The sequence below is a fragment of the Ranitomeya imitator genome, chromosome 1 (genome assembly GCF_032444005.1).
Source record: "Ranitomeya imitator isolate aRanImi1 chromosome 1, aRanImi1.pri, whole genome shotgun sequence".
Lineage (NCBI taxonomy): Eukaryota > Metazoa > Chordata > Amphibia > Anura > Dendrobatidae > Ranitomeya > Ranitomeya imitator.
In genome coordinates this window covers 628721661-628739129 of record NC_091282.1, presented here as the reverse complement: position 1 = coordinate 628739129, position 17469 = coordinate 628721661, and the positions used below count along the sequence as shown (strand labels likewise).

The 17469-nt window shown below is 43.3% G+C and overlaps 1 non-coding gene across 1 annotated transcript; it reads left to right on the top strand.

The window, feature by feature from the left end:
* Positions 1-605: 605 nt before the first annotated feature.
* On the top strand, positions 606-679 carry TRNAR-UCU (transfer RNA arginine (anticodon UCU)). The gene has a single exon. It is a non-coding gene; the product is annotated as a tRNA-Arg (tRNA).
* The last annotated feature ends 16790 nt before the right edge of the window (positions 680-17469 follow it).

Sequence of the window (17469 nt, the reverse complement as noted above, 5' to 3'; positions counted from 1 at the left end):
ATCTATTATCTATCTATCTATCTATCTATCTATCTATCATCTATCTATCTATCTATCTATCTATCTATCTATCTATCTATCTATCATCTATCTATCTTCCATCCTGCTTCCTTCTGTCTTTTCTGTCCATCCTTCCTGCTCTCCTCCTATGATGACATTCTCAGCCCTGTTCTCTGTAATAATCCCGCTCCCCCGGACCCCGTCTGTGATGCCACAATTTTTCCCTAAATTCTCCATCTGGATTCCTCCTCCGTTGTCTCCGCTCGCCTCCATTGTTCTCCTCTCATCCCCTTTCTCTCCATCCTGTATTGCGCTCCATCTTTTCTATGTCCTTGTTCTCAGATGTGGCGTCCGGGTGATACAGCACGGAGGATGCTCTTGCATCTCGCAGTTAACCCTCTCCTGCCCTCCCTGCCTGATGCTGCAGAAGCTGCGCTGCTGTCGTTTTGTGTGCACATTCCTGCATCCTGATTTTGCAGCATTCCCTGGGAGACGATGCTGGGGAGGAGGAGGGTGATGATGCTGAGATGATGCACAAGTGATGCTGTGGATGCAGAAGGTGTATTCTTTTTCAGAGCTGATGCTGATGGTGAGCATGCGGTGAGGTCTCTGTGGCGCAATGGACGAGCGCGCTGGACTTCTAATCCAGAGGTTCCGGGTTCGAGTCCCGGCAGAGATGGTGCCTACCGTAATCTTTTGTTTTACGCACAATGTAATATAATTTCACTGGAATTATCTTGGCAGTTTCAGAAGATGGTTCTTCATTGTGAATTGTTTATCTCCTGGTATTTTACTGTGACAGATCAGATCAGGGGAAGAAGTCTATTTCTGCTGCATTTTATACATGTTGGATATTTTCTGAATAAAGATGACTATTGGATTTGTAAAATATCGGGCGTCAGAACATTTCATGACATGATTTAAAGAAATAAGAATGCCTTGAAGGATGCCTATGTGATTGATATAAACAAACTAATAGGAGGGCACCATCGACAAATTAGATGCAAAAGTGAAAGAAGGTGATCAACCCGAGACATGTCAAAATATGTGCTACAAACTAAGTGAAAAAGAAACATGTCACAAAAACAGCGACCACCATATGTAATAGTCAAAAATAATCATTTCATTCATTTCATTTCAAGTGTACAGCAGCACAAAATATAAAAACTTTTAAAAACAATGTTTATATAAAAATATCAATTAGCTCAAATGACCCAATCGACAAAGAATGCATCCAATCATATCAAATATTGCGGAAAACCACAAATCTAAATAGAAGTAACAATAATTATTGAATGGAAGAAAATGTTGTTGTTCAACACCAAAAAGGTCTTGAGAACTATTACACTATCCTGACTCCCCTTTCATCAAAAAATACCTGATGCACAAATTATTGGTAAGCCATCTCAAGAAAACATGTAACAACCCCCCCAAAAAGGTAGGCAAATGCAGTTTTTTTTCTGCCTAATCTAAAATAAATAGAAGGTATAATGGCAAGTTGGAAATTAAAGGGACACTGTCACCTGAATTTGGAGGGAACAATCTTCAGCCATGGAGGTTTTTTTTTGGGGTGTTTGATTCACCCTTTGCTTACCCGCTGGCTGCAATATTGGATTGACGTTCATTCTCTGTCCGCCGTAGTACATGCCTGCGCAAGTCAATCTTGCCTTGCGCAGGCGTGTACTATGGAGGACAGAGAATGAACTTCAATCCAATATTGCAGCCAGCATGCAGCCAGCAGGTAAGGAAAGGGTGAATCAAACACCCAAAAAAAACCCCTCCATGGCTGAAGATTGTTCCCTCCAAATTCAGGTGACAGTGTCCCTTTAAAAGCCAGCCAGAAATGTCTACCGAACCAGGAGGTAGGAGGAATAGATAGGGTTAGGGAAGGAGTAGTGTCTACAAATCTTATGGGTAGAGAGGGGATGGTGAACCCAAACTCAATTAGTATAAGACACACAGGGAAATAATGACTGAACTGTGGTTCCACATAATAGTGTCCCAATCACATACCACATGGAGATGCCTATAGCTCAAGACCAGTTTTGTGGGATTTATGTCGAGTGGGCCAGGGGATGGCCCACACATCCGTGGCTTCATCAGGGACCTATGCAATGGTGTGAGTACACTCACTTCACTATATAGTATACTAGCGAAAAACGGAGCATAGACCCCAAAAGCTATAAAAAAAGATATAAAGATTTTATTGAAGTACAAAATTTGGACAAACAGTAAACATACATGACAGAATATATAAAAAATTCCAACATGTAGAGAGGAGGAAAAACCAGCCGGTACACTAAAAAATAGGACACACGTCCATAGTATGACCTGGGTAAATGCAATGAGTCCAACCAGTAGCCTATGCTTCCTATAGTAAGGGGTCATACCCAAAGGACCAATGTCCCATATTAGGCTAGATGTCCATATATCCCATTAGACAACATATCTTAGAGGCAGTATAGACTTACCCATAGTAGGTCAGGATCTGTGTGTGGCCTTCCCACCACCCCTGATGCGCATTTCGCCTAATCGCTTTTTCAAAGGGGGGAGTGATATGAGTGTCCTGCTCCTGCTGCACTATTTATAATGAGTCGGATCTAGTACCATGCGGCGCATGTGCACCTGAGCCCAGCACATAAAATAGTACTATCTCCATAGGCGTCATTGTGCGGCGCGTAGGTGGGCAGAAAACCTGCCTATGGTACCTAAATCCATCCGCGCCGCACATGTTGTAAACGCCATGGAGATTAGATTGTGCCGGATAGACAGGGCTGCGCATGCGCACTACTAGCGCCGACAAAACCGGAAGTGCATGGTGACTACCCTGGAAATGTTTCAGTCCTGATTAAGGACATACTGCGCCTGCGTAGAGCTGCTGTCAGCGTCCACAGGTCCGCGGTTGTGTTACCTGTTATAACAGGTAATTCAGAACCACAATGGACCTTGAAGTTCAGAGCACACAAAGTGACCTGACAATTACCAAAAACATAGGACGAGCTCTGAGACGTGGAAACTCTGCTGACCGCAATCCCTAATCCTATCCAACCACACTAGGGGTAGCCGTGGAGCGCTCCTGACCAGTCCTATGCGCCTCGAGCACAGCCTGAGAAACTAGCTAGCCCTCAGAAGGAAAAATAAGCCTACCTTGCCTCAGAGAAATACCCCAAAGGAAAAGGCAGCCCCCCACATATAATGACTGTGAGTTGAGATGAAAATAAAAACGCAGAGATGAAATAGATTTAGCAAAGCGAGGCCCAACTTACTGAACAGACCGAGGATAGGAAAGATTGCTTTGCGGTCAACACAAAACCCTACCAACAACCACGCAGAGGGGGCAAAAAGACCCTCCGCACCGACTAACGGTACGGAGGTGCTCCCTCTGCGTCCCAGAGCTTCCCGCAAGCAAGAAAAACCAATATAGCAAGCTGGACAGAAAAAATAGCAAACAAAAATAACACAAGCAAAACTTAGCTTATGCAGGAAGACAGGCCACAGGAACGATCCAGGAGAAAGCAAGACCACTACTAGAACATTGACTGGAGGCCAGGATCAAAGCACTAGGTGGAGTTAAATAGAGCAGCTCCAAACGACTTAACCTCATTACCTGAGGAAGGAAACTCAGAAGCCGCAGTACCACTCTCATCCACCAAAGGAAGCTCATAGACAGAACCAGCCGAAGTACCAGTCACGACCACAGGAGGGAGCTTGGCCACAGAATTCACAACAGTACCCCCCCCCTTGAGGAGGGGTCACCGAACCCTCACCAGAGCCCCCAGGCCGACCAGGATGAGCCACATGAAAGGCACGAACCAGATCGGCAGCATGGACATCAGAGGCAAAGACCCAGGAATTATCTTCCTGACCATAACCTTTCCACTTAACCAGATACTGGAGTTTCCGTCTCGAAACACGAGAATCCAAAATCTTCTCCAATATATACTCCAACTCCCCTTCAACCAAAACCGGAGCAGGAGGATCAATAGATGGAACCACAGGTGCCACGTATCTCCGCAACAATGACCTATGGAACACGTTATGGATGGAAAAAGAAGCTGGAAGAGTCAAACGAAAAGACACAGGATTAAGAACCTCAGAAATCCTATATGGACCAATGAAACGAGGCTTAAACTTAGGAGAGGAAACCTTCATAGGAATATAACGAGATGACAACCAAACCAAATCCCCAACACGAAGTCGGGGACCCACACAGCGCCTGCGGTTAGCGAAACGTTGAGCCTTCTCCTGGGACAAAGTCAAATTGTCCACTACATGAGTCCAAATCTGCTGCAACCTATCCACCACAGTATCCACACCAGGACAGTCCGAAGACTCAACCTGCCCTGAAGAGAAACGAGGGTGGAACCCAGAATTGCAGAAAAACGGCAAAACCAAAGTAGCCGAGCTGGCCCGATTATTAAGGGCGAACTCAGCCAAAGGCAAAAAAGACACCCAATCATCCTGATCAGCAGAAACAAAACATCTCAGATATGTTTCCAAGGTCTGATTGGTTCGTTCAGTCTGGCCATTTGTCTGAGGATGGAAAGCCGAGGAAAAAGACAAATCAATGCCCATCCTAGCACAAAAGGCTCGCCAAAACCTCGAAACAAACTGGGAACCTCTGTCAGAAACGATGTTCTCTGGAATGCCATGTAAACGAACCACATGCTGGAAAAACAATGGCACCAAATCAGAGGAGGAAGGCAATTTAGACAAGGGAACCAAATGGACCATCTTAGAGAAGCGATCACAAACCACCCAAATGACCGACATTCTTTGAGAGACGGAGAGATCCGAAATAAAATCCATAGAGATATGTGTCCAAGGCCTCTTCGGGACCGGCAAGGGCAAAAGCAACCCACTGGCACGAGAACAGCAGGGCTTAGCCCGAGCACAAATCCCACAGGACTGCACGAAAGAACGCACATCCCGAGACAGAGACGGCCACCAAAAGGATCTAGCCACCAAATCTCTGGTACCAAAGATTCCAGGATGACCAGCCAACACCGAACAATGAACCTCAGAGACAACTTTATTCGTCCACCTATCAGGGACAAACAGTTTCTCCGCTGGGCAACGGTCAGGTCTATTAGCCTGAAATTTTTGCAGCACCCTCCGCAAATCAGGGGAGATGGCAGACAAAATTACCCCCTCTTTGGGAACACCCGCCGGCTCAGGCAAACCCGGAGAATCGGGCACAAAACTCCCAGACAGGGCATCCGCCCTCACACCCTTAGAGCCCGGAAGGTACGAAACCACAAAGTCAAAACGGGAGAAAAACAGCGACCAATGAGCCTGTCTAGGATTCAACCGTTTGGCAGACTCGAGATAAGTCAAGTTCTTGTGATCAGTCAAGACCACCACGCGATGCTTAGCTCCTTCAAGCCAATGACGCCACTCCTCGAATGCCCACTTCATGGCTAGCAACTCTCGATTGCCAACATCATAATTTCGCTCAGCAGGCGAAAATTTCCTGGAAAAGAAGGCGCATGGTTTCATTACCGAGCAATCAGAACTTCTCTGCGACAAAACAGCCCCTGCTCCAATTTCAGAAGCATCAACCTCGACCTGGAACGGAAGCGAAACATCTGGTTAGCACAACACAGGGGCAGAAGAAAAACGACGCTTCAACTCCTGAAAAGCTTCCACAGCAGCAGAAGACCAATTGACCACATCAGCACCCTTCTTGGTTAAATCAGTCAACGGTTTAGCAATACTAGAAAAATTATTGATGAAGCGACGATAAAAATTAGCAAAGCCCAGGAACTTCTGCAGACTCTTCAGAGATGTTGGCTGAGTCCAATCATAAATGGCCTGAACTTTAACAGGGTCCATCTCGATAGTAGAAGGTGAAAAAATGAACCCCAAAAATGAAACCTTCTGAACACCAAAGAGACACTTTGACCCCTTCACAAACAAAGAATTAGCACGCAGGACCTGGAACACCATTCTGACCTGCTTCACATGAGACTCCCAATCATCCGAGAAGACCAAAATATCATCCAAGTATACAATCAGGAATTTATCCAGGTACTCTCGGAAGATGTCATGCATAAAGGACTGAAACACTGATGGAGCATTAGAAAGCCCGAATGGCATAACCAGGTACTCAAAATGGCCTTCGGGCGTATTAAATGCTGTTTTCCATTCATCACCCCGTTTAATACGCACAAGATTATATGCACCACGAAGATCTATCTTGGTGAACCAACTAGCCCCCTTAATCCGAGCAAACAAATCAGACAGTAGCGGCAAGGGGTACTGAAATTTGACCGTAATTTTATTTAGAAGGCGGTAATCAATACAAGGTCTCAGCGAACCATCCTTCTTGGCCACAAAAAAGAACCCCGCTCCCAATGGCGACGATGACCCTTCTCCAAAGACTCCTTCACGTAACTCCGCATAGCGGCGTGCTCAGGTACAGATAAATTAAACAGTCGACCCTTAGGAAACTTACTACCAGGAATCAAATCGATAGCACAATCACAATCCCTATGCGGAGGTAAGGCATTGGACTTGTGCTCATCAAATACATCCCGGTAATCAGACAAGAACTCTGGGACCTCAGAAGGGGTGGATGATGAGATAGACAGAAATGGAACCTCACCATGTACCCCCTGACAACCCCAGCTGGACACAGACATTGATTTCCAATCTAATACTGGGTTATGGACTTGTAGCCATGGCAACCCCAACACGACCACATCATGCAGATTATGCAACACCAGAAAGCGAATATCCTCCTGGTGCGCAGGAGCCATGCACATGGTCAGCTGGGTCCAATACTGAGGCTTATTCTTGGCCAAAGTCGTAGCATCAATTCCTCTCAATGGAATAGGACACTGCAAGGGCTCCAAGACAAACCCACAGCGCCTAGCAAACTCCAAGTCCATCAAATTCATGGCAGCACCTGAATCCACAAATGCCATGGCAGAATAGGAAGACAAAGAGCAGATCAAAGTAACGGACAAAAGAAATTTCGACTGTACCGTACCAATGGTGGCAGACCTAGCGAACCGCTTAGTGCGCTTAGGACAATCAGAAATAGCATGAGTGGAATCACCACAGTAGAAACACAGCCCATTCTGACGTCTGTGTTCTTGCCTTTCAGCTCTGGTCAAAGTCCTATCGCACTGCATAGGCTCAGGTTTATGCTCAGATAATACCGCCAAATGGTGCACAGATTTAAGCTCACGCAAGCGTCGACCGATCTGAATGGCCAAAGACATAGACTCATTCAGACCAGCAGGCATAGGAAATCCCACCATGACATCCTTAAGGGCTTCAGAGAGACCCATTCTGAAAATAGCTGCAGGCGCACATTCATTCCATTGAGTGAGCACGGTCCACTTTCTAAACTTCTGACAATAAATCTCTATCTCATCCTGACCCTGACACAGAGCCAGCAAATTTTTCTCTGCCTGATCCACTGAATTAGGTTCATCGTACAGCAATCCGAGTGCCGGAAAAAATGCATCAATATTACATAATGCAGGATCTCCTGGCGCAAGGGAAAATGCCCAGTCTTGAGGGTCGCCACGTAATAAAGAAATAATGATCTTAACTTGTTGAACTGGGTCACCAGAGGAGCGGGGTTTCAAAGCCAGAAATAGTTTACAATTATTTTTAAAATTCAAAAACTTAGCTCTATCTCCAGAAAATAACTCAGGAATAGGAATTTTAGGTTCTAACATAGGATTCTGAACCACTAAATCTTGAATATTCTGTACATTTATAGCGCGATTATCCATCAAAGAGAACAGACCCTGAATGTCCATGTCCACACCTGTGTTCTGAACCACCCTGATGTAAAGGGGAAAAGAAAGACAGAACACAGTGCAAAGAAAAAAAAATGGTCTCAGAACTTCTCTTTTCCCTCTATTGAGAAGCATTAGTACTTTGGGCCTCCAGTACTGTTATAACAGGTAATTCAGAACCACAATGGACCTTGAAGTTCAGAGCACACAAAGTGACCTGACAATTACCAAAAACATAGGACGAGCTCTGAGACGTGGAAACTCTGCTGACCGCAATCCCTAATCCTATCCAACCACAATAGAGGTAGCCGTGGAGCGCTCCTGACCAGTCCTATGCGCCTCGAGCACAGCCTGAGAAACTAGCTAGCCCTAAGAAGGAAAAATAAGCCTACCTTGCCTCAGAGAAATACCCCAAAGGAAAATGCAGCCCCCCACATATAATGACTGTGAGTTGAGATGAAAATACAAACGCAGAGATGAAATAGATTTAGCAAAGTGAGGCCCAACTTACTGAACAGACCGAGGATAGGAAAGATTGCTTTGCGGTCAACACAAAACCCTACAAACAACCACGCAGAGGGGGCAAAAAGACCCTCCGCACCGACTAACGGTACGGAGGTGCTCCCTCTGCGTCCCAGAGCTTCCCGCAAGCAAGAAAAACCAATATAGCAAGCTGGACAGAAAAAATAGCAAACAAAAATAACACAAGCAAAACTTAACTTATGCAGGAAGACAGGCCACAGGAACGATCCAGGAGAAAGCAAGACCAATACTAGAACATTGACTGGAGGCCAGGATCAAAGCACTAGGTGGAGTTAAATAGAGCAGCACCTAACGACTTAACCTCATCACCTGAGGAAGGAAACTCAGAAGCCGCAGTACCACTCTCATCCACCAAAGGAAGCTCATAGACAGAACCAGCCGAAGTACCACCCACGACCACAGGAGGGAGCTTGGCCACAGAATTCACAACAGTTACCATGGAAATCCAGGTAGGAGTGCGCGTGCGCGCATCACCGCCGAACTATGGGCACTATGTATGATAGTACTGGGGTCTAATTAACCTTGTATTCACGCATGTCTAGCCTATCACCTGTCCGGATCAACACCTCAGAGCACATATACACATAAAACTACAATGCCGCCGGGCTCTAGACAAACCGATCCATATCAGATGTTTGTGCCCACAAGAAACCAACGGAGAGCATGATATATTAAAACTGGCTGGGATACTATAAGTCGAAATGTAGAGGATACAACCCATGTTAAAAGAAAAAACAATTGTGATAAACAATACATATAAAAAAGTTTTTTCTTCCCAAAAAAACGAAAAAAGAAGAAGAAAGGGAGACACACATGAACAAAATATATATCTATGCATGAAATTCCAGTGATATATAAACATGTGTAATACAATGATTACAGAACTAAGTCCAGAATCTAAAAGTGATGTGTTGCCGTAATATTGTCACATTAATTATCTACTATAAACAAATAGTGATACAGTACACAGTGAACCATAGTGCATAACGAAATGCCAACATAGCATGCGCCATGTATGTATATAAAAGAGTATCCCCCTAAAAATTCTCTTCCAATAAGATCCAAGTCCCAGCAAAATGTTCCAGCCCATATCAGATGGATGAGACGTCTCCGTGTTGTGAGCAGATCTTGAAGACCAAATTTCAAGACTAGTGCAGGGATTTGCATATCACATGTAAGGAATTAAAAGCAACATACTAAAAAATGAAAAATAAAGATACACATAATTAAAAACGTATCATGATTCAAGGATTATATACATCATCGACTCTTTATGGTCAAGCTACATACGAAAGAAGCTGTGGGGACCTGGCCCCCCGGGGACAATAATACACAGAACCCAATCACCAAGACCCAGCGGATCATAGGAAAGGGACATTTTTTATTTTTCATTTTTTAGCACAGCCACATAGTGTATAGCACAGCCCACGTAGCATATAACAGCCCACGTAGTATATAGGGCGCGCACTAACCACGTCACCACGGCCTCTGATCTCGGCCTCTGACCTCAGCGTCACTGCAGAAGACGCTGAAGACGGAGGCAGAACGGCGGCTGGAACGAGGAGCAGGTGAGTATCGTGCAGCGCAGCGCTCCCCTCCACGTTATACTCACCTGCTCTTGGAGCGGTGCAGTCCCTGCTTCCCGGCGCGGCAGCTTCTTCCTGTATTGAGCGGTCACCGTTACCGCTCATTACAGTAATGAATATGTGGCTCCACCCTTATGGGAGGTGGAGCCGCATATTCATTACTGTAATGAGCGGTACCATGTGACCGCTCAGTACACGAAGAAGCTGCCGGCGCCAGGAAGCCAGGGACCGCGCCAGCCGCCAGGAATAGGTAGGTGAGTATAATTAGACAGCCCCCAGCCGCTCCCCCTCCCGGTGGTCCTAGGCACTGGCAGCTGCCTTCCTGCCCCTAACGCCGTCCCTGAATGGGCCCCCCTGTCTCGCCAAGTCCCGACACTTGCCCGGGTACGCCGGGTGCTGACGCCGGCCCTGATATCAATAATAAAAAATATAGAAGGTTACGTACAGTATATAGAGTCCCACTAGTTAGCAGAGACTGATTAGTTTGTAACTGAGTTATTGTGAGAACCTTGATAGAAACATCTGTGCTCTGTATGTCATAAGCTAAAGGACACTTGCCAGAACTGCCAAAATGTGGCTATATGGAGATGACAAATGGTTCTTTTAAAGGTCACACAAGCAATATGTTTAGGCATTTTAACCCTGATGTTCTGTTCGGGTCATAGTGACCCGAACAGACTTTTTGCGGCCCTGATGATTTTTTTTCTGTAAGTCTCTAAAACTTGAGACTCCTTGACTTTTCCTCATTTGGGGGGACCTACCTATGAGTATTTTATTTTTTTATTTTTTCGTTTACTTTTTGCTACACAAAAAAAGTTACACTTGTTGTGTTTGGGTCATAGTGACCCGACATCGTTTTTTACAGCTGTGAGGCCATATTTTCAGTGAAGTAAAGGAGTTATAACCTCAGTTGGGTCTATTTATTGCATCTACTATTGTATATCAATTGATTTATTTCCTAAATTATTTCAATGGGGTCGTACACGCGCTCTACCGGGGGTATGCATTGAGATCTGCGCACCATAAAAATGGCTTTATATTGATTATTTTTGGTGCGCAGTCTATTCTAAAATGTAGAGTGCATCCGGAGAGATCACTAGGTGTGCACTACACGTGTATATTATGTGCAGAACTGACTGCTCAGAACGCGCTGTCTAAGACTTTTTTTTTTTTGTAAAGCTAGTCTGTCTTCCTGGCTTATCTGCTTGTTTTCAGAAGGGTTCTTATCTTCTCTGCTCTTATCAGTACACATATGCTAGCCCAGACATATTACCTTTCAGTTTCTTTGGAGAGCAGCTGTGTACATACCTCTGTTCCAGGATATCTCTGTTCTAGGCAGTATCTTTGTTTTCTACAGGTATGTTGCTTGTTATGCTTTTACTAATCAATTCTATTGATAGATTGTATATTGTAAAGGAATACTTTTATTTTATTACATGCAATTAGTGTTATTACTGTGTGATACACTGCTCTACACTTAGCATGATAGATTGCTGGATATTGAGCACTGGTATGCTTTGATGTAGTATAGAAGCTCTTATTGTTTTTGAAGCTGTTTTTTTTTCTCAGACTTTATTATTATTGTTTACTTACAAAGGTTTTTTTTAAACTACAAAATATGTGTAGTTTTCTATTTTCGTTTTGCTCATTGATCTGTTTTTTCAGAATAAAAACAAACAAAAAAAAGATTTCTAGTTCATTTTTCTTTTTTTTTTTTACTACCAAACATGTTCACAAACAGTCTAGTAAGCAAAAAGTATTAAAAAAATGGAGTTAGAGTGTCTAAAATCAAGGTTTAATAAGCCGGGTCATAGTGACCCGGAACACTACAAGTGTATAGTAAATGCGAACAAAACAGCAGGGTTAAAATGAGGTAATGTACAGAACTAATATGCATATTCTGCAAGTTACTAGTTTCTTCTAATATGGTAGAAGCTACAACAGGAGGAAAAAAAAGGAGGAAAAAACCTCCACTATTCTAGAAAAAACACCACAGAAAAACAGGCAAAGGTGCTTACCTGTCTAGGCCTCAAATCAAATGCACTCTCATGGTGCAGTGGGCCCAAGTAAAGATGGCGACTACACAGCCTATTAGTAACGCCATGTGGCGGGCTGACCAGCGCTAACTGTAATGCGTCCCGTGTGAACAGAGGCCACAACTTACAAAGCCATCAGATCCCAGCTGCACCTCAAAAAGTAAAAGTAAAAAAAGTGCACTAGAACATATCAAAATATGTAAGGTATTAGTTAATATTATGGCCACAATACATAAGCTGGCAACGTACGTCAAGGGTCCTCACGCTTGCCAGTCCTAGTCTAACAGCAAAAACTACAACAGGAGGAAAAAAAAGGGAGGAAAAAACCTCCACTATTCTAGAAAAAACACCACCGAAAAACAGGCAAAGGTGCTTACCTGTCTAGGCCTCAAATCAAATGCACTCTCATGGTGCAGTGGGCCCAAGTAAAGATGGCGACTACACAGGTGTGATAATACCAAATAAGACAGCCAGCCTACAATCAGGGAATGGCTGCTTGGCACACCAGTGCAAATAAATAATCTGCGGCAGTGTTCACACAGAGTATGCACAGCAACTGGATCCTAGCCTAATATGGTAGAAGCTATGAACATAGCGATAGGTCACCACATATGGTTATGAGGTAGAAAAATAGTAACCAATGTCAGTCTATGAGTCAAAAAGGGTATAGAAAGCAGACCCGACTCTGTTCAGCCAGATCTCTCATTATTTTGGGAATTTCCAACACACGGACAACATCATTCCTCAAGACCATATGTAAGATCAATGAATGCTTGATTTCTCTTCTATAATTTAATACTTAATTTTGTGTGCTATGAACTTATGCTTTTCTTCATTTTTGTAATCACTTTTTGAATGGACATTAAAGGGACACTGTCACCTGAATTTGGAGGGAACAATCTTCAGCCATAGAGGCGGGGTTTTCGGGTGTTTAAGCCACCCTTTCCTTACCCGCTGGCTGCATGCTGGCTGCAATATTGGATTGAAGTTCATTCTCTGTGCTCCATAGTACACACCTGCGCAAGGCAAGATTTCCTTGCGCAGGCGTGTACTATGGAGGACAGAGAATGAACTTCAATACAATATTGCAGCCAGCATGCAGCCAGCGGGTAAGGAAAGGGTGGATCAAACACCTAAAAACCCCGCCTCCATGGCTGAAGATTGTTCCCTCCAAATTCAGGTGAGTGTCCCTTTAAGGCTATGTGCACACATTCAGTTTTTTTTGTGTTTTTTTCACGTTTTTTCGAGGTAAAAACGCTTTAAAATCTCATTAAAAATGCATGCATTATGCATCCTATCATTTAGAATGCATTCTGCATGTTTTGTGCACATGATGCGTTTTTTTCCGTGAAAAAAATGCATCGCGGTAAAAAAAGCAGCATGCTCATTAATTTTGCGGATTTTCTGCGTTTTTCCTGCTATTCTATGCATTTAAGAAAAAACGCACAAAAAACGCACCAAAAACGCGTCAAAAACGCATGAAAAAACAGGAAAAAAATGCATGCGGATTTCTAGCAGAAGTGTCCTGTTTTTGTCAGGAAAATTTCTGCAAGAAATCCTCACGTGTGCACATACCCTAAACAAGATTTGTTTTATCCACACAATTCAATATTGCTTTCCTTTCTATCCTCACCATGCTCTTACTTGAAAAGTAAGGAAGTGTTATTTTTTCTAAGAAAGGCCTGCTGCACAAAATCTCCTCTTAACAGTTGTTGTAGAGATGTGTCTGCTGCTAGAACTCTGTGTGGCATTGACCTGGTCTCTAATCTGAGCTGCTGTTAACTTGCGATTTCTGAGGCTGGTGACTCGGATAAACTTATCCTCAGAAGCAGAGGTGACTCTTGGTCTTCCTTTCCTGGGGCGGTCCTCATGTGAGCCAGTTTCTTTGTAGCATTTGATGTTTTTTGCCACTGCACTTTGGGACACTTTCAAAGTTTTCCCAATATTTTGGACTGACTGACCTTCATTTCTTAAAGCAATGATGACCACTCGTTTTTCTTTACTTAGAATTTGTATTATGGCAAGAAAAATGCAGCTAACAGTCTATTTATTCAGTAGGACTATCAGCTGTGCATCCACCAGACTTCTGCACAACACAACTGATGGTCCCAACCTCATTTATAAGGCAAGAAATCCCACTTATTTAACCCGACAGGGCACATCTGTGAAGTGAAAACCATTTTCGGTGACTACCTCTTGAAGCTCATCAAGAGAATGCCGAGAGGGTGCAAAGCAGTCATCAACGCAAAAGGTGGCTACTTTGAAGAACCTAGAATATAAGACATCATTTCAGTTGTTTCACACTTTCTTGTTAAGTATATAATTCCACATGTGTTAATTCATAGTTTTGATGTGCTGCTTCCATCCTGCACCCTAATCCTGTCACATAGAGGACATAATCTGGGACACTGCGGCTTATGCCGCTGTCCCCTGACTGCTGCGCCTCCCCCCACTCTTGTTAGTACAGAGATCTCCCATTGAGTGAGGCCAAACTGAATATGGGGTTAACTCCCCACGGAGGGGGCGGGGCTTATCCCCTGCTCTTGGCGCCGGGAAGCGCTGAAGCCACATCCGGATCCCAGGACCCGGACCTGTTTCCCGCCCTCCCTCCCCTTTTGTTAGACGTTGGTTCAGTTGCAGCTGCGGAAGGGTGGAGTTTTGTTGGTGGTGAAGATACCTGCCCGGGAGACCGGAAGGCAGTTAATTTCCTTACACCCCATTTGTTGGCAGATATTGCTTGTTTAAGCTGCGACCAAAAATATTTACCCAAAGTAAAAGATGGAAATGGTATGAGTATATTTCCCAATAAAAGTTTTAAAAGTTCTGATAACTGTTGTGTGTTCACTTATTGGGAGTAAACGGTCATGGGTCGTAGCAGTCTAGAGTGCGCAGTACATCTTCTCAAAATGAACTATATACATACTGTTTAGATCAAGATATGTGAGGGTGTAGAAAGGTATCTTTTCTATAGGAATATCTTATAAGACATCTTATTATATCATTGAGCGGAAGAGATTTGCTATAGATACAGTCTATTTAGAGAAGTACTGATAACATTTTTTGAGGGCAGTCGTAATTCTAGCTTGGTAGCTTTATCAGAGTATTAATCCAGCTAACGTACCAAGTTAAACTATTCAAGCTGCCTATACAGGAACAATACTGCACACATACCTCTTCTCTTTCTCACCAGCCTGTTCACCATCTTCCTCACTCCCTGCCACTATATGGCCCAGCAGGGTGAGCAGGGAGAGCCGTCGAGGAACTGGGGCGCCACTGCGCAGGTTTAGAGTGCCAACCTCCGCAAGTAGGTAGGTTGAGGTAGGCCAGTTTAGGGGCAGGCACCCCCCTGGTTGTTTTCTTTCTTGTGGTGTTGGTGTGTTGTTTATTTATATTTATTAAGGTTTAATAAAAGTTAAATTTTAGATAAAGGGTGGATATCTGTGAGCCTAGATCATGCTCAGAGCATGATCAGCAGCTTTGTCAGTGCAACACTGACAGATTGCAAAGCATAGGAATGCTGTTGCATCCACAACAATTAGTAACACAAGCAATTCGCTGGCAAAAAATGATAGTCCCATAGTGGGACAAAGTGAAAAGGCAAAAGCAAAGTTTACGAAAATTGTAAAGATATATATATACAATATATACAAAATATATACAGTATATAATAAAAAAATCTAAAATATATTGTTCTCATAAATAAATATTTTTATGAAAAAAAATAATCAAAAAAAGTACAAATATTTGGCAGCACCACGTCCGCAACAACCCAACCTATGAAGCTGTCCCACTATTTAACCCCTTTAGTGAACACCATTAAAAATAAATAAAAACAAGACAAAAAACAATGATTTATCATCTAACCGCAAAACAAAATTGGAATCAAACGCAACCAAAAAGATGAATATAAATAAACATGGTACCACTGAAAACGTCATCTTAGTGATCAAAAAAAACAAGTCTCATCATACAACTCCATCAGCGGAAAAATAAAAAAAGTTATAGCTCTCAGAATAAAGCGATGCAAAAATAATTATTTTCTCTATAAAATAGTTTTTATTGCGTAAAGGTGCCAAAACATGAATATGATATAACTGTCGTATTACTGTAATCGTAATGACCAGAGGAATATGGAAAAATTATACCTCTCAAAATATGGTGTTTTTTTTTGTAATCGCACTGACCCAAAGAATAAAGTCACCTAATCACTTATACTGCACGAGGAACGAAGTAAAAAATAAATAAAACCAATTCTTCACCTACTGTTCATTTTGCCTCCCAAAGATTGCAGTAAGGCTCAGTGAACATTCATCCTGCTCTCTGCATGGAGCGCTTAAAACGGGGTTTCCGTGTAAATCTCTGAAATGCGTGGTTCAGACGAAACCTCCGGCGGAAGATTCCCTATAGTGATGCAGATGGAGGCACTGTTGACACCATAGCACCTGTGATCTGGAGGTGTCCGTCTTTTTAGGATTGCATAAAAGTGCCATCGGCCACAGTTTAATGTACTTCATAAAAGAAGGACAACACTGAACAGAGGTCAGATAGAGTCCACAGTAACTCTGCTGCCTCATTATTATGAATGGATCCCTCTGGGGTTTCATCTGAATTCACACCACTAGGAGATTTAGATGAAAAACCCAAACTAAATGCTCAGCGTATAGTGCCGGATAAATGTGATTCTAAATGTTATGTAAAATGTTCCTAACAAAAGCATCAAATCAATCCACCAAAAAAGCAAGTCCACACTCAGGTCCATCATCTGTCAATGGAAATATTAGGGGTTTCCACGTTACTGGTAGCACAAAGGCTCTGGAAAAGCAAAATGGCCCCTTGCCCCTCAAAAGAAATTCAGCAAATTCTGTTTTCCCAAATACAATTGCCCCCTCCCTTAAGGGCTCCACACTGTACCTAAACAACATATGGCATCCACGTTTGGCATTTCTGTAGCGATGACAGTCCACATAATTTACGGGTGCATGTTTCCAAAAGCACGGGCTGGGCATAATCTACTGGTCAGTCCAACTTACTGGTCACTACAGCGTATTGGTAACTACCATGGCAGTTTGCAATTTTCACTCCTCAATATTCATCATTGCTACTTGTTTCTGGAAAACACCCATGGAGTCAAAATAGTTACTACATCTGTAGATAAATTCACAAAGGGGTATAATTTCCAAAATGGGGTCACTTAAGAGGGATTCTGCTCCTCTTTCAATTAGGGGCTCTGTGCATGGAGTTCGCAAATTATTCTAGGAAATTTGTGCTCCAGGAGGCAAATAACGCTCTGTCCCTCCCAGGTCTCTACATATGGCTAAGCAGCACTATACAGCCATATATGCGATATTGCCAAGTTCAGCTGAAATTGTGGGACAAATTATGGTGCCATTTTTACCCACTTCTTGTCTGAAAAATTAAAATCTGGGGCTAAAACAACATTTTGGTGATAAAAATGCAGTTATTTTTTCTGAACAGCCCAAAGGTATAAAATTCTTTGACACACCCGTGGTGACACACCCGTTGTGTCCATATGATCACTACACCTCT